General features: G+C 37.0%; 1 protein-coding gene and 1 long non-coding RNA gene across 6 annotated transcripts in view; one reads left to right on the top strand and one right to left on the bottom strand.

Annotated features, from left to right (window-relative positions):
• Positions 1 to 21,840, bottom strand: part of plin1 (perilipin 1) — a 69,668-nt gene extending 47,828 nt beyond the window's left edge. For 2 of the 4 annotated variants that reach the window (XM_073930334.1, XM_021467809.3), the window contains exon 1: positions 1,456 to 1,551. The gene's annotated coding sequence lies outside the window, so the exon portion shown is untranslated. Of the gene's footprint in view, positions 1 to 1,455; positions 1,552 to 20,876 lie in introns of those variants that run through there. The other 2 variants (XM_073930332.1, XM_073930335.1) reach the window with 2 other exon arrangements.
• LOC141378837 (uncharacterized) lies at positions 8,817 to 13,261 on the top strand. Of its 2 annotated transcripts, XR_012394332.1 has the most exons (6): positions 8,817 to 8,910; positions 9,924 to 10,061; positions 10,176 to 10,367; positions 10,460 to 10,598; positions 11,048 to 12,528; positions 13,128 to 13,261. It is a non-coding gene; the product is annotated as an uncharacterized lncRNA (long non-coding RNA). The 2 variants fall into 2 exon arrangements; XR_012394333.1 differs by lacking the exons at positions 10,176 to 10,367; positions 10,460 to 10,598; positions 11,048 to 12,528; positions 13,128 to 13,261 and adding an exon at positions 9,794 to 9,829 and having other exon boundaries at positions 9,924 to 10,059.
• Positions 21,841 to 25,204: the final 3,364 nt, after the last annotated feature.

The following is a 25,204-nucleotide window of genomic DNA, read 5'->3' on the forward strand; positions in this document are numbered from 1 at the left end:
TCGATCTAAACTGATTGTCAATTCTCAGTCTAATGGTTGTTCTCTGCAAAACGTGTTAGCGTCATTTCATTGTATACTGTAAGTCATCACATGCACAATAGTTTGTTCAATTGTCAAAATTAGTCAAGACCATAATACCATGAATACCATACAGTAGATGAATGCTTGGTACATTTAATCATTGTAGGGGATGTTTGCGACATTCATACCATTTCTTCCCTCGTTGCATCGCAAGAGAGAATATACGCTGTGATGTGGATGAGAATCTGTGGCCACACAGGCTGCAGCGTGTGGATGGTCAGGAGGGTGAGGACAGCAGGCAGTGAAGAACTGTTATGAAACTCCAGCTTTATTTATAGCACTCTAGTTTTTTTTTGTTTGTGTGTTTATATTACAGTTTATTTTGCTGTATACAATTTCTTTTTGCTCTGATATATGGAAGTTATATTGTGTGTGGTTGATCATTACAATAAAAAAAGATGTTACCATTTCCTTGGCAGTGTGAGTGCAATGTGTGACGTCAAACCTTGGAGGATAATCTTACCCTAAAATCCTATTTCTTTTTTTCATTTTTATACATAATTGTATTCTGTTAGCTAGACAAAACAGTACAGTAACAATTGTCAGTGAAGGACTGGGCTAAGACTGTAAGGTGGCATGAGGGATATTTTAGTGGTCCTTTGCCATAATGACAAAACAACTAAACATTTTGACTTGCAGTGCTTACACAATGCTAAAGGGACAAAGTGTTTTGGGGGCACTGACTGTTTAAATGAGAAGGAAATTTAGTTTTGACACATGAGTGAACTGTTTTGGGAAAGGTATGAGCCATTGCAGGTGCATGGTGTTGTGCCAAACCATCCACATTATTTTGGCAAAAGCACCAAGAGTGTTGAGAATGTCCGGTCTGTTTCAAGAAATAAGCCAAAGCAACTGAGAAGGATATTTGCCTTTTTTGTGGCACTGACTTTCTATATGGGAAAGGAATTTAGTTTTGATGCATGAGTGAACTGTTTTGGGAGAGATATGAGCTTTTGCAAGTGAGCTATAGTGTTCTGCTAAACTGTAACACTGTTTTACCAAATGATCTTAGAATTGTGAGAATGTAATTTCTGTTTCAAGAAATTAGCCAAACCAATGGAGAAAAACTGTAAAACAGTCACAGAAGTTCTAAGGCTTTTTTTTACGTTATTGCAACAAAAATCAAACCAAAGCTAAATTGCTACATTTGAATGGCTTAGTGTTTTGGAGCTTTTTTTTTTTTTTTTTTTGGATAACATGCCACAAAGGCAAAAATTACCAGTAGACTGTAACAAAGGCTATTTGAGTTTCATTAAAAACAAGTCTCATTGTAACTATTAAACCCCTTTTAAATTCCATCGGAATTGGGCTTGGGTATTTTCTGTCTCTCAGAACGGTAGGGTAGGCTAAAAGGCTAATTTAATACACACTTACCTGGTTAAAAACGTTTTTGTTAGCATAGCAAACACAGCTGTCAGCCCACTAGATGTCACAGTTCAACAAGTATTACAAATTTTCACCTTCGCCACTAGATGTCAGATTTTCTCTATTTACCTTTATACGAACTGTGGTGTTTTTTTTTTTTTTAGACAATGAAAAAACTGTAACATGACGGGTGCAAAAAAGTATGATTAACTGTAAGGCATGCTTTCTGTAGCTTACTAAAAACATTAGAATTGTTAGCACAATCTCTACAGATCTGACAGGGTAGTTGGCTCCAACTTTAATATTTAGCTAATTTTTTAGAATGAATTTGAATATTTTCCTAAAGTTTATTATTTGTTTATTTATTATTATTAATTATTTAATTTGTTCTACTGAGTTGAGGTGAGTTGCAGTACCCAAGTGTAGTTTTTATTCAAATTTCCACAAACAAGATACAAAACAAACAAGAGCTCACCCGAACATGGCTTAAACCTGAAAACTGGATTAAACACACTCACCAGCAGTGGGTTTCACAATAAACAAGCAGGCAATACTAAGGCAAACTTGAGAGGGTTTAAATTAGTTTAAATTCACTGACCACACCTGCCAATGAAAAATAGAACTTTTTAAGTCCAGGGTAATGGTGGAGCAAAGGAGAACCAGGGGAAGGTATGGGGGCACGGAGCATAGAGCAGAGGCCAAGCCCTTAGACCGTGGAGCAGTGAACGAGAACATGGACTGTGTAACAGTAGATGAGCCCATGGACCGTGGAGCATTGGGCAAGAACATGTGCTGTGAAGCCATGGTGAACCTCATAGGGGATCAGCTGGCCATGCTGTAGTCAACTGAAATGGGAAAGCTGTCAAAAGAAATGACCATGATGCCAGAGCTGCCAAAACAGGACAAGCAGAAGATGATTGGGGGTCAGGAGTTCATGACGGATAAGAATAATACCATGGATCAGGAGCTTATGGTGGAGACGAATCCTGGACAGCCTGTTCTATAACAGAGTAAGCACCTCTGTGAAAACGACATGGAGCATATGAAGTTTGTGGATAGTCACTGTGCCCGTAACTAAGCTGTCATGTATGTCCTTCATGGCTGTCCGTGTTGGCCGGGACACAGTGAGACTGTGACGGGTATCATTAAATTGCAGAGCTCCTTCTCTGCAATTTCCACAGTCAGTGATGAACTGCACAGCAGCCATACATTCAGTTGGCATCCCCAGAACATCACTCTCAGACATCAAGTAATTCAACATGTCATTGAAGCTGTGCCGGAAAATGTCCATTAGTGTCACATCACTGCATCCTGCCTGACTTGAAAGTTCACAGAACTTCCATATAATCCTGAATTGCACGACTGCCTTAACAGTGCCTTGACTTCATAGCTGGTCTATAATTATCTTCTGTGGTATTAGGCCACTAGGGTGAGCCAAAGTTGAGTAACCAAGTGTAGTTTTATCAGAAAAAATAAAGAAAGAAGACAAACAAAATCACATACTGTAGTGTTGAGAATTTGACAATAACAGATAATCTCACTGCTACAAACAGTTTATGACTGGTTTGACTTTTTTTTAGATGGTAGTTTTTATTTTATTTAGATGGATTAGTCCCGCATTGTTTTACCCATGTCAAGTTCACAAATTTACCTGTATATTTGAATATACTTTAAATCATCGTTTTCAGCCATTCATTTATCGGTATGGGTGGTCAATAGGATCAAAGTGAAACCCATATTTGCTGCACAACATCAGCACAATTATCTACTATTATTATTATTAATATTATTATTATAACAACACTAATGCTAATGTAACGAATTGCTTCCAAACACATCTACAACTAGTCCAAAAGGTTGATCACTTGACAAATAAGTCGAGTGTAGTCGAGTAAAAAGTCGAGTAAATAGAATACTATAAGGAGAAAATATTAATTCAATGTTTACCTGCTCTTTTATGCTTATGTCTTTGGTCAGCTCACCTCTTCATGTCTTCAAATGTCAGTGGTTCGTTTACGTTACACTGACAGTCACATAATCTTAACCAATGTGCACAGTCTGAGCCGAAAGGAGCCATGATAATTAGTTCACCTTTCAATTCAATTGTTTTTCCGGTTGTAAACGCGATTGGCCCGTGATGAACGAATATGACTCAGACCCGATAGAGGACTCGAGAGGTGAATGGATACATTTTTAGTTTTCAGGCTCTAAAAGCATATGATTGGCTTCTGCCTTTTCGCGATGAACGACTCAAAAGACTTGAAATGAACGATACCTGCACAAATGTGCACACATGCCGATAAACGAATCAAATCACTCCCTGAAAGGATTCGTAGTTCCCGAGTCATATTGAAGATTCGTTCAAAATGAACGAATCGTTCATGATTGACCCATCATACAGACAGCTTAGTAATAGGTAAAGCTTCTGATTTTGTATGATCCTGATGAGCTGAGATTGTGAGAGATTTATAGAGTTTTCAGGTTCCTAAGGTTGTGTCCACACGTACGCACGTTTTTTTGTTAACAAAATGTATTTAGTTTTTCTTAATTTTCTAAAAAAAACCCAGCTCCTAGCACTTCACCCTAGAGCTTTCAAAAATGTGAGTTTCAGTGATCTGATACTGCATTTTTCTGATTCTGCTTTTTAACAGCAGAAGTTCATTATTCTCTGTTCACTCAGTACTTTAACTCTGCCCCTGTTTCTTTTTAAAACTTTTTGTAGAAGTGGGCCAGTTATAAAAGTTAAATTTACTCTGAGATTTTGCTGTGTATAAAATTGTGCATCAAAAACGTCCACTTTACAGTAAAGATATCAGTTAAATGGTTATGTTTAGATGGGGAATCATAAAAGCAAAAATCATTGAAGAAGACTAATAACCTTGATTTATTAACTTATTAACACATTATTCCCTAATACCCCATGATTTATGTATTTAAAAGGCATTTGCTCACTGGTAACTATAGTTGCCGATTGAACTTTTGACAAAGTATACAATCAAAACTATAGATCTCTTGAAAGACTTGTTTTATTTGGAGGAATCTAGAGACCTTATGATTATGTTGATATATATTTGTGAACAAAAAATATTTTTAGTAACATGAAAACTACTTTTGTTTGGGAGGGTTTGCTTCCATTTTGAATCTTGGAATTAGGGGTAGGAAGCTGAGGGCTTCATGTGGCAGGAAATAAATCAATTAATTTTTTTTTCTTTTTTGAAATCTTTTATTTGGTTGTTTGCTAGCATGTCATTGAGAAATGAAACATGTATAACACAGAAAATTACTTATAAAGGAAAATGGCAACTATGAACTTGCTAGTCTTAAATGGATTAAAAGAGTTTTAATGTTCATTTTAATGTTCAAGTAATTTAATGAATAATGTTCTATATGCATTGACTTAATGAATGAGTTACACTTTTAAAATTCAATTAAAATAAGCTTCTTTCCCAATTAAAATATAAGTTTTCTATTGTTTATACTAAAGTTTTATTCAATTTATTCATTAAGTCTTTTTTGTAATTTTTTTTTTTTTTTTTTGTAATACTAAGGTAAGCTACATAAAATTGTAAAATGTTGTCTTGGCAAAAAGCTCCAAAAATTATTAAAAAGTTTTAAACCTTTTATAGTTGACGTTCAAGTAACAGAAAGCCCATAATAGCCCTGCTTCATTATGTTTATCAAAATGAAAGCTGTAATTGTCTCTGAATGAGCCATGCTGACATTCAGTACAGCAACTCTTGTTTATCATCTCAAGCTGTAGTTTATTTTAAGAGCATCATCACAAAACCTTCATTTTTCATTATTGTTGACAAGGTTATCATACTTTTACACGTTCTGTATTTTGGCTCAGTATTTGGTCATGTTCTAAAAGAAATACAGGCACACAATAGTCCCTAAATATAACTGAACATTAAAAATTATGATTCTCTGATTGTTTGTTTTGCATGCCAAAGCTTAATAAATAAACAAATAATTCCAACAGGAATCACTAATGCAGCTCATGCACAGCAAACACTGAAATTGCATTGGACATCATTGTTTGAATAAAGGCTCAATTGCATTAGACAGGGAGAAAAAAAGCTTCCCCGTAACCATGAGATAATTTTATTAGTTTAGACATGGCTAGATTGCCTCTAATAAATGTCTCTTCCACCTTAAAGCGAATGGATCCTGAGCGAAATAACATTGTCCATCATTGCAGCTCAATAATTGTGATTTGCGTTTCACAGACACATCATGACAGAAGTGAGCAGGAGTGCTTGAACTGATAATAGACTCTGTGTGTGTCGCTCTCGATGTGGATCCAGCTGTCCGTGTTTGTAATAGCATCTGAAATGTGTTCACAACCCCTTCAAAAGGATCAGACGCATCAAGATCTGATGATTGAACAAGCAAATACTGTTATTTTTGTAAATTCAAATAGTAAGTTCACAAATTTTACAGTGTATTTTATTTACAGTAAATATGTTTAAATATTAAACAACAATATGAGTTACCTGTGCTTTTCACAATAATTATTGTTCCGTTGCAGCTTCACAAAAGGTGCACATCATTACATTATAGTCAAAATCAGAAAGGTTAAGAAGTTGTGTATAGTGTGGGCAGCATATTAACATAGTTAACCTGCCGTTATAGTGTCTGTCCAAAAGTGTTAGGTCCATGTGTATAATAAATGTTCACTGATGTGTATTTGTGTATTAAGTGTTTATTATCCTCAAAGGAAAACATGAAATATGAAAGGAATATTGAAATAAAGGGATATCAAACACCATTTTAACTTACACTGTTACACAAGGGCACAGGGGTCAGATTCAGACTTGGTGCAGAGCAATTTGAGCTGCATCCAATGATTTTTAATGGGCTCACCTAACCCTACCCCTTACAGTGACCTCACTCGCTCCATTTGATTGCATTGTGTCTGACATTGCATCGCTGAGTGATGCAATCTCAGCTTGCATCATAAAGGCTGCATCTAGATACTATTGGAAAAGAGGGTAACAAGCACTACTTTAATTTACAGACGGAAAACATTGCTGTTTATAGAAAAACTGGTCTATTGGAACTATGTGCTTTAACCTACAATTTTATTTATCTACAAAAACTTACTTTAACGTATGTTTGACTGCAGTTTCTGGCTAAAATGAACGCTATGGGGCAGTGTGAAAACAATAACTTTTGTTCCTTTTCACTCTAATGATATTTACAGGTGTATATTACTGACAAATATAGGATTATTTTCATGCTGTTCTTTGCACAAAACCAAATAAATACAACAAAACAACTGTATATATGTGATGAGCTTGCTTATTAGTTGTACAGTGTTGTTTTTGTGATGCAGAGCACTCAGGTTCAAGTCTGGATTAGCACAGTTCCACAAAAAAGATAAAAGCAATTTCAAATTAAAGAGCAAAGGTAAATATACAGTAAGTGACTGAGATGGACTTTCTCTAATAATTGGCTTTGAAAACACTATTGGTGGGTTTTAGGTGTCACAATCACCAGCGATCCAGGCTTGTAGATCACTGGGAATCGTTTACTTTTACTCAGTACTACAAATCTGTCAACATACGGACTACAAATCCTGTCATGCACCGCACACTCCCACCTGTCCCAGTTTTCCTGCTGACTGCTAACACACACAGCTGAAGCTGTTCATAATTGATTACATGGACTTTTAAAGCAGCACAGACACACATACACACGCACACCAGTTGCTGAGTCTTGTTTAACTGTTTATGACATTGACACATTTTCCTTGCCTTGTCCTTGCTTTGTTGTATTGTTTATTCCTGTATGCTGCCTACCTATTGACCATCTGCCTGTTTACTGACCACGACTCTGGGTTTGCCCCTGTGTTAAGCATTGCTTGCCTGACCATTATTTTTATAAACCTGCATTTAGATCCTCAACTCAGTTACCAGCACCCATCACATTATTAGCTGGTCTAGAAAATCAGTGCAACAAGTCCTGCCTTTTCATGGACATGTATAAAAACACATACAAAGTATCTATCTATCTATCTATCTATCTATCTATCTATCTATCTATCTATCTATCTATCTATCTATCTATCTATCTATCTATCTATCTATCTATCTATCTATCTATCTATCTATCTATCTATCTATCTATCTATCTATCTATCTATCTATCTATCTATCTATCTATCTATCTATCTATCTATCTATCTATCTATCTATCTATCTATCTATCTATCATTCATTCATTTATTCATTCTGGGTTGTTATATGTACCCAGTAAGCACAAGAAACAATGAGGTAACAAGCACCAATTTAATCTACAGCCCGCAATATCATATTTACCCAGTACCTACAAGAAACAAGGAAGTAACAAGTGCCACTTTAATCTACACACTCAAATATTGGATTTAGCATGTATAAGAAACAACAATGTAACAAGCACCTCTTTAGTTAACAGCCTGCTATGGTTTTATTTAGAATTTACCATGTTTGGATCTTCTCTAATAAAAGTCTAATCCACCAACTGCAACCAACCTCACATGAAAGAGGATGTTCTAATCTTGTTAAGTGGTGACGTGTTGGTGACGTATGTAATACTGCTTTCGGGTCCAAGCCGCCACTCATATAGGTTGAGAAATTATTCGTTTATGATCATTTTTTATTCATATCACACATTAAAGTTAATTTTATATAAAGTCATAGTGTACACAACAATCTCTGGGCTTGCTGCATCACAAATACCAAAATTTTAACAATTTATAAAAAAATTGATCACTTTCTGGCCATTAGAAATTAGGCCTGGACATATATACTGCGATCGTCATTTTCGAAAGTATTAAATCGCTTTGTAAACGTTTATTATTACCATTTCACGAGTCTCCCCATTCAGTTGAATAGAGTGCTTGGACCCGGAAGCCGCTTTGCTTGACGTCACACTTAACAAGCGGAAAGAAAGACACTTGATGTACACTCTTAAAAAAAAAGGTTCCTTGAGGTTCTATATTGAACCTTGGGGTTCTATACTTGGCCAGTAGAACCTTTTACCCAAAAAATGGTTCCATTTAGAACCCTTTGACTGCAAAGAACCTTTTTGATTAAAACGGTTCTATAATTTTTGAATCATAACATAATTATTTAGTAAAGATTATGAAACAATTATAAGTTATAACACAGAGAGACAAAGCTTTTTGAGTCAAAACCTAATAAAATGAATGCTGTGGTCAAAAACTTAATCAGTGTACAGTATGTGTTTAACATTTTTGACAAATTATTTTGTGAAATAAATAAAATAACCAATTTATTTAGACTGTGCAGTAACATGTTGTTATGGTTTAATAATTTATTTGAAACTAATAATCATAAAAAAGCCCTCTGGTGACGTCAGTCATTGACAAGGACATCGTCATGGACCAGTGGTGAAGAGCCTCGAGAGAAGGTTAATTTTTCGAAAGGAGAAGTCCACTATTTCAGCTTCATCATTCAGGTATGTTAGTACATTTAATATATATAGTGAAATATTTTGTATTATGAAGTAAGGTTTCTATTTGATAGAAAATCCCTCGTGTTATATGGTGATACAGATTGAATGGGGTTGACTTTAGCGTTAATATGGATAAACACTGTGCTTGCGATGACCTCGGTCGTCACCCTTCGGTTCAGAAATCTGTTAAGTTGAATTTGTTCTGCTTTTTATTCGAAATAAGTTACAATATCACTATAGTTGTTTGTCAGTACTACTAATTAAATTACCGATAACAGTACACAGCTGTGTTATTTTAAGGCGAGCTTCGAGAGAGCGTGAATGAAGCATTTGCATGTTACTTTAAAATTAACTAGATTTGTGCCGATTTCATTGTGTTTTTCGTGTTGTTTTTAGCTCCAACCTTGAACAAACGCTCACTTTTAGCTTGGTTCGTGTGTGTTTTATCAGTGATTGAGCTAAACTCTGCAAAGTAGTGGACATTACTGCCCGCTTTTGAGATGTTCCCGCTAGTCTGCATAAAACCGCAAGATAGCAGTGCACAGCTCGTGCCCACACAAGCAGATTCGTGCCCGAGTCTGTGCACGCGCGGGAGGCCAGTCACGGTGGCAAGTTCTCCCTATGGCCAGTCCGCCCCTGAATATTATTGAAACCTTTAAAAAGCCAAACATATTTTAACAATCCATAGATGAAAGATCAGGTCTTATTTATAAAAGACACAAAAATGCAGACTAAATGTATTGTAAAATTATATATATACATACATATATATATATATATATATATATATATATATATATATATATATATATATATATATATATATATAGTGCAAAATAAGTTTAAAATAAGTATTTTAATGTATATTTTATTTTTCTTCAAACAGCCTGGAAACTGAACTGCTTCATAAAACTTGTGCTTGGTATCATTGTTTTAAAATCCAAACAAACTGTATTGTGGTCAGTAAAATGAAATAAATATTATAAAAGACTTCAAGATTGTATTTATCATTACAGAAAAGTGTCATGGGACCCATATTAAGTTTCCAAATTTGGTCTGCTGCACACAAGTAGCTTTGAAGAAGAAGGATCCCAGCTTAAAGAAAAACATGTGTCACATCCATAATTGTTTGACATCATCTTCAAGCACACCTGGTAAAGTATTGTATTTTATAACATGCATAATTCAGACTTTTTGGTTGTTGTGTACTGAAAAAATATATTTATCAAAAAAATATTCTATTACTTACTACTGCTGTTTTATTACAGTGAGAATATTAAGGTCGTTGCTTAAAAAAAGTCCTGCAGAGAAGAAATATGTATTGAAAGGTGTAATTTTGCCTACAAGATTCCTTGTTGCAATGTCTTCAAAACAAATGTAAAAATGAAAGGATTTCAGTGGTGAGCTCAAATGATGGGATCAAAATGAAGTGAACTGGACTCTGAGGGACTTCACACAAGGCAAGTTCATTTCAATACATTTTATGTCAAGATTAATTCTGTGATTTAAATTCATATTTACACACTCTACAAATGCTGTCTTCCTACCTCAGATTGTGATGGACATAGAATGCGACACCGTTTACGAATAAGTCAAGAACCAAATGAAACACACTATTTTCCAGAGTACAGATTATTGAGGGGTCTGCAAAACTAATGGAGCAGTTTCTTCTTCTTGGAGTGCCACAGCTTGTGAGTAACCAAACACTGTTACATTGTGTGCCAAATAGATATGAAAAATCTGTGTATATGACATTTTAAAGCTCATTTGGTAAAGCAATGCATTAGCAATGCCAAATGTGTTCCAGGTCTCACATATTAATAAATGTATAGAATAAACACAATCTACGTCCCTTTGGATAAAAGTATGCCAAATATGATGTATGTTATTTGATAAACAATTATTTTGTTTTGTTCCTATTCTAATTTTATTGTTTTATTTAATGTTCATACTAAATTGAGGTCACTCAGAAATGTCAATTTCATTAAATTCTGTAACAAATGAAATGCAGATTAAATAGAAAATATATTACAGCTGTCTACACTGTATTTCTGTATTTTTGATGACTTTAAAGTACTTGTATTGCTGAAAATATGTCACTTGGAAACTTACACAAAGTAAACAAAATGTTTTAATTTAGGATGCTGCATATAAGGACTTAGTGAAGGACACAGAAACATCTTTAAAAGAAATGGCCCAATAGAAGGGAAGGAAAGAAGGAAGTACTCAGCATTGAAATATTGTTTTACAGAAATCCAAAGATCCTAACAGCTCCCCTGATTCCGTCAAGGCTTGAAGTGTCAGCATTACGATGGCCAACACTCGCTCACTATCCTTCTGCTCCCTCATTTATCAGAGGCACCACAGTAGAATGAATTAGCAATTACTCTTTACTTTCCAGCCGCAACCCAGCACTGGGAAACACCCATACACTCTCTCATACACCTGCACACATTCACTTACTATGGCCAATTCACCAATACCGTACGCATGCCTTTGGACTGTGGGGGCAACTGGAGCACCCAGAGGAAACCCACACAAACACTGGGAGAACTTGCAAACTTCACACAGAAACACCAACTGACCCAGTCAGGACTCGAACCAGTGACCTTCTTGCTGTGATGTGACAGTTCTAACCAGTGAGCCACTGTGCCACCCATGGACAAAACTATTTACGTTATAAGAGAGGCCGGCAAACATGGACATGCTACAGGTTGTGGAATGGCTGTTCTCAGTGTTTTGTTTAATCATTTTGCAAAGTTTTGTGTGCCATTAAGCACTTTCTTAATAACTTTTATTGAAAATGATGTATAAAAATGGATGTTGCCATGACCAGTACATACATGTACCGTCAACTTGTTGAAATTGTAGTGTTATTTAATAGATGTTTGTGTATTGTTTCTATCTGCATTGTAATACATTTTTCATCATTTTAGAGATGTTTGAAAGTTAAGTTTTGTATTTGTTCAATCAGTAAGCAAGCTTACAAATGTTTAATAAAAAGTGAAATCATTACAATTAGATTGTTGAATGCCATTAAGCCGTTAATTATGTTTACTAATTAAATAGTAAAAATGTATAATGTTTAGAGGTAGATCTTATACAAAGTATGCAGAGGTGCAATTTTAAATATTATCTAAAACTTATTTTGTGAAGTAAATTGAATAAATTTAAACAATTTGAATTTTCTGCATTGGTTTTATTTTTTCATTCAATAATAAATAAAGAACCCTCAAATGGTTCTAAATAGAACCATGTAACTTGAATTCAAAGAACCATTTGGGGTTCTATTTAATGAACCCTTAAATGGTTCTATTTTTAATCTTTTTGGGGTTCCATATATGAAGCGCTTGAAAGAACCATTTGGGGATCTATTTAATGAACCCTTAAATGGTTCTATTTTTAATCTTTTTGGGGTTCCATATATGAAGCGTTTGAAAGAACCATTTTTGGTTCTATATAGAACCGGTTATTTTAAGAGTGAAAGAACCATTTGGGGTTCTATTTAATGAACCCTTAAAATGGTTCTATTTAGAACCTTTTTGGGGTTCCATATATGAAGCGCTTAATAGAACCATTTTTGGTTCTATATAGAACCGTTTCTTTTGAGAGTGTACCCCAGTGCTATGAACCATGTTTTTTTTTTTTTCCCAAAAAAAGAGAATAAAAGTAAAGGATATTTGGCTATTCAGCAAAACTCAAAATAGAATGTTAATGAAAGAAACAGTCAAGGCAAATAAAGAAACAATGAAAAAAAATAGACAAGGCGAAGTAGAAAAACATTTTGCAGTTTTTTTTTTTTTTACCATTGCTTTAGCACAATTTTGAAAGTAAGGCTCATTTTGACAAAACACTACACACAATTTACACATCCATGCACACAAATAGCAGAGCGCATCAATTATTTTGCAGAATAAAACACTTCAAAAGTTTACAACAAATCAAAACACATTTTTGACACTGTATGGAACACAATTCATTCAATATAAATCTGTTAGCTAATCGATCTTAAACACTTGTATCATTTCTAATTGACTAATACTAATCATGGCAAGAAGGTTGCTGGTTTGAGCCTCGGCTGGGTCAGTTGGCATTTCTGTGTGGAGTTTGCATGTTCTCCCTGCGTTCGTGTGGGTTTCCTCCGGGTGCGCCGGTTTCCCCCACAGTCTAAAGAGATGCAGTACAGGTGAATTGGGTAGACTAAATTGTCCGTATATGAGTGTAAATAAGTGTGTGTGGATGATTCCCAGAGGTGGGTTGCGGCTGGAAGGGCATCCGCTACATAAAAATGTGCTGGATAAGTTGGCGGTTCATTCTGCTGTGGCGACCCCAGATTAATAAAGGAATTAAGCTGAAAAGAAAATGAATGAATGAATAATATTTGTAGCTATCCTACTGTAAACATACTTGTTGAAGACATTGTTGCATAACCATACTATAATTAAACTATTATTACAAAAAAAAAAAAAACATTTTTACACAAGCAATTTGCTTTGCTTTGTAATGCAGGCTATTTTTGAAAATGTTATTTTTTGTCAATAAAGACAGATGCAGAATACTATGACTAGTCTGACACTAATCAAGGCTTATATCATAAATAAAACTCAGCAAAAACTGATAAAAAGGAACAACAAATAATTCAAAAGAAAATTTTCCTAAAGTTGCTGTGGAGTCTCAAACCAATACAGATACACAAAGCAACAAGAAGCACAGAAGAGGTGGGAGATCAAAGGAAGAAAAAAAAAGTATCATACCATGGGGATGAAAAATAGACAGCAAGACAAGAATTAAAAGACACATGATCTTTTCAAAGACAGCCGGAAGTTACTGTGTTCTGCATCTTAGTCAGCTTTTGTGCACCACAAGAGGTTTTTAAAAATGGTAAGAAACAAAAAGGAACTATATGGGTAGCCTGTAAATAAATCAATATATTCATTCAGCAGGGAAGCATTAAAATGATGAAACTTTTATTCATTCATTTCCTTTTCGGCTTAGTCCCTTTATTAATTAGGGGTCACCGCAGCGGAATGAACCGCCAACTTAACCAGCAAATGTTTTAGCAGCGGTTGCCCTTCCAGCTGCAACCCATAACTGGGAAAAATCCGTACACACTTATTCACACTCATATACTACAGACAATTTAGCCTACCCATTTCACCTATTGCACAAGAAAGAAAGAGAGAGAGGAAAAGAGAGATGCAAAAAAGCCCAAATGCCATCTGAAATTTCTTTCAAAAACATGCATCTCAACCTCCGATATTTATGTTAAGTTATTTCACTTTATAGGTAATAGAAATACCCTATTCATTGCCATAAAAGTTCAATTACTGAACCTACACACCAGGTCTTTTATCTAAATCTATGACACCATTTTGTTGAGCTTACAAAAGTGGATCCGACATTTATAAAGTATTAAGTCTTTCCTTTGTGTTCATATTTTAATATAAATATGTATTCAATATCTCCAAAAGAAAAAAAAAAAGGAAAGACCCAGCCACTCGCAGCATCGACAAAGCTGTAAAGTGAGCGCTCTTTCATCCGACCTCTCACACGCATACATGCATCTAAATGCGCATGTTTCATGCACAAACACACCTTTTAAATGTGACAAAACTCGACAACTGAAAGTTACTGCCTGCTGTTTCTTTATTCATCATTTTCTTGTTGGCTTAGTCCCTTTATTAATCCGGGCCACCACAGCGGAATGAATCACCAACTTATCCTACACATTTTTACGCAGCGGATGCCCTTCCAGCTGCAACCCATCTCTGGGAAACATCCACACACTCATTCACACACACTCATACACTACGGACAATTCAGCCTACCCATTTGACCTGTACCACATGTCTTTGGACTGTGGGGGAAACCAGAGCACCCGGAGGAAACTCATGCGAACGCAGGGAGAACATGGAAACTCCACACAGAGTGGGTGCTGCAGATCTGCAGAGTGGATGCGCGCGTACTGAAGAACGGTGTTATCGCGCGCGTACTGATCAGCTGTGTTGTCGCGCGCGTACTCAAGAGCGGTGTTGTCACGCGCCTACTGAAGGGCGGGACCGAAGGTGTGCTGCGTCGCGGGGGCACTTTTGATCATTTTGGAAGGGCACTTTCTATCCAAGACTAAAAAGGGCATGTGCACTGCACAGGTTGAGCCCTATGTGTGCACGTGCCTGCTCATCGGGTTGTTTGATTTGGGAGGCGTTCCCTCGCACTGGCCCAACAATGAAAAAGCAGTTGTTCCTTGTGCCACCAGGTGGATATTGTGTAAATCGCACTTTTTTTTTTTTTTAAATAAAACGGTGACATTTGCTGCTGCAGCACAGCGGGTAACTGTACATGACAAACTGCAGCTTTATACGTGAAGAAACTGTATAATCTGTATACATCACAACACACATGCAGCACTATGATGTATGTAATGTATAAAGGGAATGCTTTGTAGATAATCAATTATGGTTTAATGTTTTTTTGTTTTTAAAAATTTTTAGTAAATACGAAGGATGATTAGAATCTTGCTCAGATATTAGGATAAAAATAACAGATGGGACAACAGTGTATATTACTCTTCAACAGAGGTGACCAACCACTTTCCTGAAGGGCCACCGACACTGCATGTTTTGGATGTCTCCTTTGTCTACCACACCCATTACATGTTATTCAGTCTCTGCTAATGAACTGATGATCTGAATCAGGTGTGTTTAGTTAAGGAGACCTGGAAAATGTGCAGAGCTGGTGGTCCTCCAGGAACGTGGTTGAGAAACACTGCTCTACAACATGGTTGACCAACCCTGTTGCTGGAGATTTACCTTCCTGCAGGTTTCAGTTGCAACCCATATCAAACACGCATGCCTGTAATTATCAAGTGCTGTTCAGGTCCTAGGCCATGTGGTGACGCTGTAGGTAGTGCTGTTGCCTCACAGCAAGAAAGTTGCTGGTTCGAGCCTCGGCTGGGTCAGTAGGCATTTCTGTGGGAAGTTTGCCCCTTGACCGTGTGGGTTTCCTCCAGGTGCTCCAGTTTCCCCCACAAGTCCAAAGACATGGGTAGGCTAGCCATAGTGTATGTGTGTAAATGAGTGTCTATGGATGTTTAACAGTGACGGGTTGCAGCTGGAAGAGCATCCACTGCAAAAAAAAAAAAAAAAAAAAAACATATGCTGGATAAGTTGCCGACCCCAGATTAATAAAGGGACTAAGTTTACATTTTACATTTACATTTAATCATTTAGCAGACGCTTTTATCCAAAGCGACTTACAAATGAGGACAAGGAAGCAATTTACAGAACTAAGAGCAACAGTGAATAAGTACTAAAGGCAAGTTTCAGGTCTGTAAAGTCTAAGAAGGGAAGTATTAGTAGTATTATTTTTTATTTTTTTTTGTACAGTTAGTGTGATATTCAAAGAGGCAATTGCAGATTAGGAAGTGAAGTGGAGACTAAATAGTTGAGTTTTTAGTCGTTTCTTGAAAGTAGCGAGTGACTCTGCTGTTCTGATGCAGTTACGGAGTTCATTCCACCAACTGGGCAGATTGAGCGTGAGCGTTCGCGAAAGTGATTTCTTCCCTCTTTGGGATGGAACCACGAGGCGACGTTCATTCACAGAACGCAAGTTTCTGGAGGGCACATAGATCTGCAGAAGTGAGAGCAGATAAGAAGGAGCTAGGCCAGAAGTCACTTTGTAGGCAAACATCAGAGCTTTGAATTTGATGCGAGCAGCAACTGGCAGCCAGTGCAAACGGACTAGCAGCGGAGTGACATGTGCTCGTTTAGGTTCATTGAAGACAACTCGTGCTGCTGCGTTCTGGAGCAGTTGAAGAGGCTTGATAGAGTTAGCTGAAAGCCCAGCTAGTAGAGAGTTGCAGTAATCCAGTTTGGAGAGAACAAGAGCTTGAACAAGGAGTTGAGCTGCATGTTCAGATAAGAAGGGTCGGATCTTTCTGATGTTATAGAGTGCGAATCTGCACGATCGAGCAGTTCTAGAAATGTGGTCAGAGAAGTTTAGTTGGTCATCAATCGTTACTCCAAGGCTTTTCACCATTTTGGATGCAGTAATGGTTGCCCCATCCATCTGGATTAAAAAGTTATGGTGTAGAGTCGAGTTGGCAGAAACTACAAGCATTTCCGTTTTTGTGAGGTTCAGCTGAAGATGATGATCTTTCATCCAGTGTGAAATATCCAACAGGCAGGCTGAGATACGAACTGGAACCGAGGGATCATCAGGATGAAAAGAGAGGTATAGCTGGGTATCATCAGCATAGCAGTGGTAGGAGAATCCATGTCTCTGGATGACTGGTCCTAGAGATGATGTGTAGATGGAGAAGAGAAGTGGCCCAAGAACAGAGCCTTGAGGTACCCCAGTGTTTAGATGCTGTAGGTTGGACACCTCTCCCCTCCAAGACACCCTGAATGACCTGTTAGAGAGGTAAGATCTGAACCATTGTATAACAGTGCTCGCAACGCCCAGTGACTCGAGCGTAGATAGCTGTAGTTTTCAAGTAGCGTATGGTCCAGGTTGGGTTTCTTTAGCAGTGGGGTTACCCTAGCCTGCTTAAATAAAGTGGGGAATAAACCAGAGTCAAGAGTTGTGTTAATTATGTGAGTCAGTGTTGGTATGACTGCAGGAGAGATGGCTTGCAAGAGATGAGAGGGAATGGGATCGAGTGGACAGGTGGTTGCATGGCTAGATAGCACGAGTTTGGACACCTCAGACTCAGAGAGCTGAGAAAAAGAGGTGAGTGTGTGTGGTGTTGTATCTTGCGTGTTTGTTGTAGGTGCAGCAAATTGAGCACTGATTTTTGCAAAGTCATCAGTAGTAAGTGTGGAGGGTGCGGGTGGAGGAGGAGGATAGAGGAGGGAGGAAAATGTTTTAAAAAGTAGGCGAGGATTAGTGGCATTGTTGATTTTCAGACGGTAATATGTCTGCTTTGCAGAAGTAACCTCAGCTGAGAAAGAGGACAGAAGAGTTTGGTATGTTAAGAGCTGTGCAGGATTTTAAGTTTTCCGCCAAATTCTCACGGAGAGCATCCGAGAGCCAGGGTGCAGGAGGACTGGCACGGGCTGGCCTGGATGCAAGAGGACATAATCGGTCTAGACATGATGCTAGTGTGGAGCAGAGTGTATTAGTGGCACTGTTCGAATCAAGTGCAGTGAGTTTCCGAGATGGAGGAAGAGAGTCTGAAACAATGGTGGATAGTCTATTGGGTGAGAGAGATCGTAGGTTTCTGCGAAAGGTAACCAGTGTTGGAGTGTGTGACGGCTCAGAAGTAATGTGGATGTTGAGAGACAGAAGGAAATGATCAGATATTTGTAGTGGAGTTACTATTGTTTGATCAGTGAAGCAGTGTCGTGTGTAAATAAGGTCTAGCTGATTACCTGAATTGTGGGTAGCAGAAGTAGGTGCTCTTTTTAGGTCAAAAGAGGCAAGCAGAGTCTGAAAGTCTGCAGCTTGCGGTTTGTCAACGTAAATGTTGAAGTCACCTAGCACCAACAAGGGAGTGGCAAAATTAGAAAAAGATGAGAGAAGAACATCCAGTTCATCTAGGAAGTGACCTAATTTACCTGGTGGGCGGTAGATGACAACCACATTTATGTAGAAAGGGTGGATAATGGTGACTGCATGGAATTCAAAGGAGCTGATTGTTGGCAGGGACGGTATCAGAGTAAATTTCCATTCTTTGGAAATTAGTAGTCCAGTCCCACCCCCTCTCCCTGTCTGACGAGGAGTGTGGGAAAAAGAGAAATTAGCAGAAAGAGTAGCATGTGTAGCAGTGTCCTCCGGCCTCAACCAGGTCTCAGTTAGAACCATGAGATTATAGTCAGAATATGTAGCTATGGAGGTAATAAAATCTGCCTTGTTAACAGCTGATTGACAATTCCAGAGGCCCACGGAGAGAGAGAGTTGTGAAATAGTAGATACATGTATTGAACGAAGGTTGTGAGGATTATGCCTGCAGCGTACCTCCCGTGTTTTGCGAGTGTTAGTAACAACAGGAATTAGAAAACACATAATAAAAGTGCTATGACAACAAAAAAATAAGTGTAAAGATAAAGTAAAACAAGAAAGTAAAGTACTCAAGTGCTTTGTCTGTGTCTTTGCTCGGTGTAGTCGCGCAGGTAGAGTCGATGGTCTTTACACTCGTCGGTCTTCACACGAGGCTGCCGCGACCGCTGCCGCGGTTAACTAGTTGTTTATATAACCCCAAAGCACTAGCTGATTGAATTCAGCTGGACACGCCTCGAGAGTCAAAACAAGGGCCGAAACTGAGGCGGACGACACGAAACCGCGTCTGCGTTCGCTACACAAGCTCTTATAGTAACCAAGGAAACAGTGGCTAAACACTTCTAGTATTATACACAACTGAAAGCAAGTTTAAATGTCCTACAACTTTACACAAACAGCTGAAAACAAGTCCTCAAACCATACACAACAACTGAAACAAGTCTTAAATGTACTTACAGGCTGCTGGTCTAGATGCTAAAGTGCTTCTCCTGCCGACTAATGCTAGCGTGCTCACTATATAGTGGTTACCTGGCGTTTGGACACGGCTCGAGAGTCAAAACAAGGGCCGAAACTGAGGCGGACGACGCGAAACCGCGTCTGCGTTCGCTACACAAGCTCTTATAGTAACCAAGGAAACAGTGGCTAAACACTTCTAGTATTATACACAACTGAAAGCAAGTTTAAATGTCCTACAACTTTACACAAACAGCTGAAAACAAGTCCTCAAACCATACACAACAACTGAAACAAGTCTTAAATGTACTTACAGGTTGCTGGTCTAGATGCTAAAGTGCTTCTCCTGCTGACTAATGCTAGCTTGCTCACTAAGTCTAAAAGAAAATGAATGAATGAATGTTCAGGCCCTAATTAATTGGTTCAGGTGTGTTTGTTGGAGCTAAACTCCAACAGGAAGGTAGATCTCTAGAAGAAGGGTTGAGCACTCCTGCTCTAAAAACAAACATTTAACTTTTAAAGTATAACTACTAGGGGTGTCAAAATTAATCGTTTCTTTGGTGCACTGCGATGCAGACGTGGAGAATTCGGTATCGGTTTAGTAATAATCATAACCTGTTATTACTGACGTCATTTACCTCATATGCGCTCTGTCGCGAGGGAGGCGATCGCGAGTATTTACAGCGCTTTAACTACTTAAAACTCATAAACTGTGCACAATTTCACTGTGTGTGTTTGCTGGATCAGTCTTTCACTGACATATACACTTCTCGGCTGTTTTACAGCGTTACTTTTGCATACAGAAACGAGCACGTGTCTGCAGAGTTTTCTCCACCGTGTCTATCATACATCAGCTGTGAGATCGCCGCTGCCGCCTGCCGCTTATCAGTATCACTCATCTGTGAAGAACGCTGTGCGCAAGAGCCAATCGCAACCGTTTTTTTGAGGGTGTGACCAGGCCCGGATTAAGAACTCAGGGGCCCCTGGGCACATTGTCTTGTGAGGCCCCCTACCTGGCCGCACCCCTATAGTTGAATTTAAAAAATAAGAATAATATAATAATTTTTAAATAAAATAAATCTATAATTTGTTGCCCACATATTTAAATAAATGATATATAGTACATGTGTATTTATAGTCTACAAAGATTTAACTTATTTTTCAAAGCATTGAATAAAAAATAAAATAAAACTAATAAAACTATAAATAAATATATATATATATATATATATATATATATATATATATATATATATATATATATATATATATATATATATATATATATATATAATTTTTTTAAGGGTATTTTAATGTATGCTTTTACAAACTTATAAAGCATACTAGTGCCATGGCATATAACGCACACAATGCTTCTCCAATCCAGTTCTATGAATCTGAGTCTTTCATAATACAAACACTGATTTACTGTCTCTCCCCTCCTCTCCCTGTATTTTCTCTACTCTTCTCGTGATGAAGACTTGATTATAAACCTAAAAGTATCACACACACTATACCTCTTCTCTCCCGTCTCTCTCCTCTTCTGGGCCTTTCTCTCTCTCTCTCCCTCTCTCTCGCCTTTTCTGTCTGTCTCTCACGCGATGAATCCAGTCCGCACTGCGCTGCCGTTAGCCTCCTCCGCCTGGTTAATGCTAGCTTCTCATCATTTAAAGTTACCATAACGTCTTCTTCTGTACCCTCATTCTCCTGATCATGGGTCTGTTTAAAGATGGTGTGTATGGAAAATGCCTCAATAAAGATGCCTCCTCTTCTCTTTCTCTCGCGTTTGCTAAATCCACTTGTCCACTCATTTTTGATCTATGACAGATATAACATTACACTAAAGTCCGCTCAGTTTAGTGCGGGTTATTACAAAACTGACGTTTCCGCGCTTGACCAATTACAGCATTCTGTTTAGTTAAAGAAAAAAAGGCAGTTTAAATATAATAATTATATTAATATGTGATTGCGATTTTTTTGCTCAGAGGAAATACAGTTGTCTGAGCAATATAGTTTTTGCAGAGAGGGAGGCACCTATAATAAGGCTAAACATTTTTAAGTACCCACGAGACACTTGTGACTTTATATCGCATTTGCATTATTTAAAAAAAATGTTTCCTTCCTGTTAAAAATAAATATATTTCCAATCTGATTTGTAAAGGGGAGAAAAAAAAGTAGCACGAGTTCAGCTGATGGTGGATTCGAAACGAGTTTATGATTAATCGCGTCAAAAGATGTTGGTGGGCGCCTTACAAGGTGCGCCACTGCGGCTATAACGATTACTAGCTCTTTACTCTTGTTGTCTCTATCAATCAGGCATCGATGGGCGTAAACCCTAAATAGCTTTTTCCAACTAGATGCGCTATTTGTAATTAGCCTAAAAAGACACTCCGAAATTGTCTTTTTTTCTCCCCTCTCGCAGGGGCCCCTAGTGCGCACGGGCCCCTGGGCCTGTGCCCATGAGGCCCATTGGTTAATCCGGCCCTGGGTGTGACCAATCAAAGGGGTGTAAGAGAACTAGACAAGGATCAGAAATTGAGCTGGATTTGTTTATATTATTTGCTAAATGCTCGTTTTGTTTAAAGTTACAGTTTATCTGACTGTTTGTATTAAATTACAAAATTGTATTACAAATAGTATATAAATATAAATATATTCATACATTTTAATACAAGAAATGCAGCTGTGAAGAAAATATAAAAATGTATGGAAAGCACCGTCAATGCACCGAAATATCGAATTGAATCGAATCGATGGCATGATAATCGTAACCGAACCGAACCGTGAGACTAGTGTAGGTTCACAGCTCTAATAACTACATACAATAATATAAAGAAAGACACAGAGTGTAATTTACCTTAATTTCTGCACTAAAAAAATATATCTCTTCTCCCTGTGTTCATGTGGGTTTCCTCCAGATGCTTTGGTTTCCCCCACAAGTCTAAAGACATGTGCCATACAGTGGGTTTATTGTGTAAGCAAAACTGTCCATAGTGTATGTGTGTGAATGGGAGTGTGTGAGTGTTTTCCAGTGATGGTTGCAGCCTGTGCTAGATACGTTAGTGGTACATTCCACTGTGGCGACCCCTGATTAATAAAGGGACTAAGCCCAAAAAAATGATAAAAAATGGTGCAAGAATCAGGAGTCATTGGAATTTAAATGCATTTACTTTCTATTTCTAAGGATGTTGTATCATACTTCAGTAGCAGATAAGTGGCTTTGCTATACAGCATGAACACAATAAGAACATTGTATCTAAAACCTACATGTAGTGCGTCATGGAAAAATACTTAATATACTGTAAAGTGGAACCCAAAAATCATTATTGTAAAATGTATATAGACAGAAATTCTCTATGTACACTCCTCCGTCATTATCTCCTTCTAAAAGGTGCTTGTCATGGACTATTATTAGCGCTATTACAGGCACAAATCTTTACTTTAGTAATCTAAGTGCTGTTTCAAATCCATTAGCGCAAATGTGTGCAGCTCTGTTTGCCACTTCCAATTAAGTCACTCAGCAGTATTTAAGTTTTCTCAAGCATGAAGTGTATTTGAACTGTATGTTCCAGAAACATATTTAACATTTTTAGGAATAAAATATAAACCATACCTACTCCCTACATTAAGGATAAAGTGTTGTGTCTTAGAAAATAATTTATAAAAAAAGTAACCCTTTACAATGTTATTGGTAATGCTAGTTAATGCATGTACGTTTAAACACACAACACATTTATTATAGTTTTTATGTTGTTAGTTATGTAAATACATATGTGTTCATTGTTCCTTAATGTTAACTCATAGTGCATGTTAACAAACATAAATTTTGATTTTAATAAACATCAGTAAATGTTGATCTAGCATTAATAATATTATGTACAAGTATTGTTCATGCTTAGTTTTGTTATACTGGTTGCAGGAAAGAGAATCCAGTTACCGCAATAAACAGAAGAATGCATTTATTGACAGGACAATGTATATGTAGACAGACAAGGGGCCATAAGATCCAAAATGTAGGGACAATCACATACAGTGAAGCTAGTCAGGAAGGGATGAGAAAGTGCCAGAACCAATGGAACAGAGAGAAGGAACAAAATCAGTTATGAAAGTTAAAGATAAACAAAGATTAGAACACAAAAAGAGTAAACACTAGAAATAAATAAAAGATAAACACAAAAACATAAAAAATAGAGAACTAGAATAACAGGCAAAAATGTAAGACATAAATAGGCAATGGTATAAGGCTAGGATAAAAGGTACGGTAAGTGAGGATAAGCTCACATGAAATAAAACAGCAAAGAAATGAAAACGCACAGCACTAAAGAGACAGGTGAGAACAATCAACCTAACAATGTTAGTAAAATACACTAATGTTAGTAAATACACTAAGTATAGTATATTTATTCTGCTTTTAAGTAATGGCTAAATCCCAATTTCAAAAAATTGACACCACAAATGTACATTTATAACACACTATATAAGGTCTCCCCCTTTCTGAAAATATAAAGAGAATCTAAGAGAATTGTACAAAAAATTAATTTGAAAAGGCACATCTGAATAAAGCAGTAACATTCTAGTCAATAGGCCTAAGCTAAGTCTCCACCTCAGCTACAAAAATCAATCCTGGCTCATTTTGATTACATACATCCTCTACACACATCTTTGGAAAGTAGCAAAGAAATTAGGAGCTACAGTATGTTTTTTTTTTTTTTTGCAGTTGTTGTGTTTGCAAATCCATTAGAGGCCACTGTGTGCACTTTTTCAGATCTCAAATTTCTCAGAAAGCCATTCACACTTGCTCTTCTCGTGTAAATCCACCAGAGGCTGCTGTTGACTAACTGACTTACTAACTGACCAACCGACCAATCGCATTCAGCTGATAAGCGAGAAAAGGCATCATGAAATAAACATTTTTTATATGTCTACAAACTTTTTTTGAATGCAATAATTAGTTTTACAGCACCAATAAAGACTTTATACAGGCCTAGCCATGTGTATAAATATTTTAATGTGTTATAAAATCAGATGCAAACACCACCATACTCATCCAAAATCGAGAAGAATATCTATAAAACTTACCCTGCCATTTAATCGCTGTAATGAAATATCCATCTTGTTTTACAACAATCCATGTCTTTACTGGTGGACTAAACAACTGTAACGCTAACATTGAGATGCGCAGCAGCAGTGAATGTTTGTTGCTGCTAAGTTCATCAATAGAACGAAAAGAAATGCAACCCTTGTGACATAACTAGGCGGTTATTATTGTGGAGCATATTTTCCTCCATATAAAAATAAATAATAATGTAGACTATGCGTTTATGCTTTTGTGTGCTTTCATCTTTTTTCATTTTGTGTTATTTCATGGTGTCTGGAAGATATCCGCATGGAAAAAAAAGGTATATAGTCATTTAAAACATTACATTTAGAATAAAAACGGTTTCAACATCGTAAACTATATAATGTGTACAACTCTTTGCTGATGAATGCTACCGATTACTGTAGTATAGTCAACTGATAAACTGTAATACATACTGTAATGTTAGTATAAACTGTGGGTATAATTATAATTAAAACGTAGAAACTAAAGTCTGTTGAATGCTTTGTTTTGTACCACAGCAACAATATAATTACTATGACAGTTTAATTCAAGCAATTATCTATAGTATGCTTCCAAACACTATAATATTTAAATTTTTTTCATGTGACCTAATAGCTTAAACAGTATTTACAGCCTCAATAAAAGGCAACCATCATTCACTTCAGTAAAAAACTCAGCCCTCTTCATGACACAGGGACCATGCCCAACATATTTTTTATTTATATCTCCTTTCAAATAGGGTAT

Source organism: Danio rerio, chromosome 18 (assembly GCF_049306965.1).
Source record: "Danio rerio strain Tuebingen ecotype United States chromosome 18, GRCz12tu, whole genome shotgun sequence".
Lineage (NCBI taxonomy): Eukaryota > Metazoa > Chordata > Actinopteri > Cypriniformes > Danionidae > Danio > Danio rerio.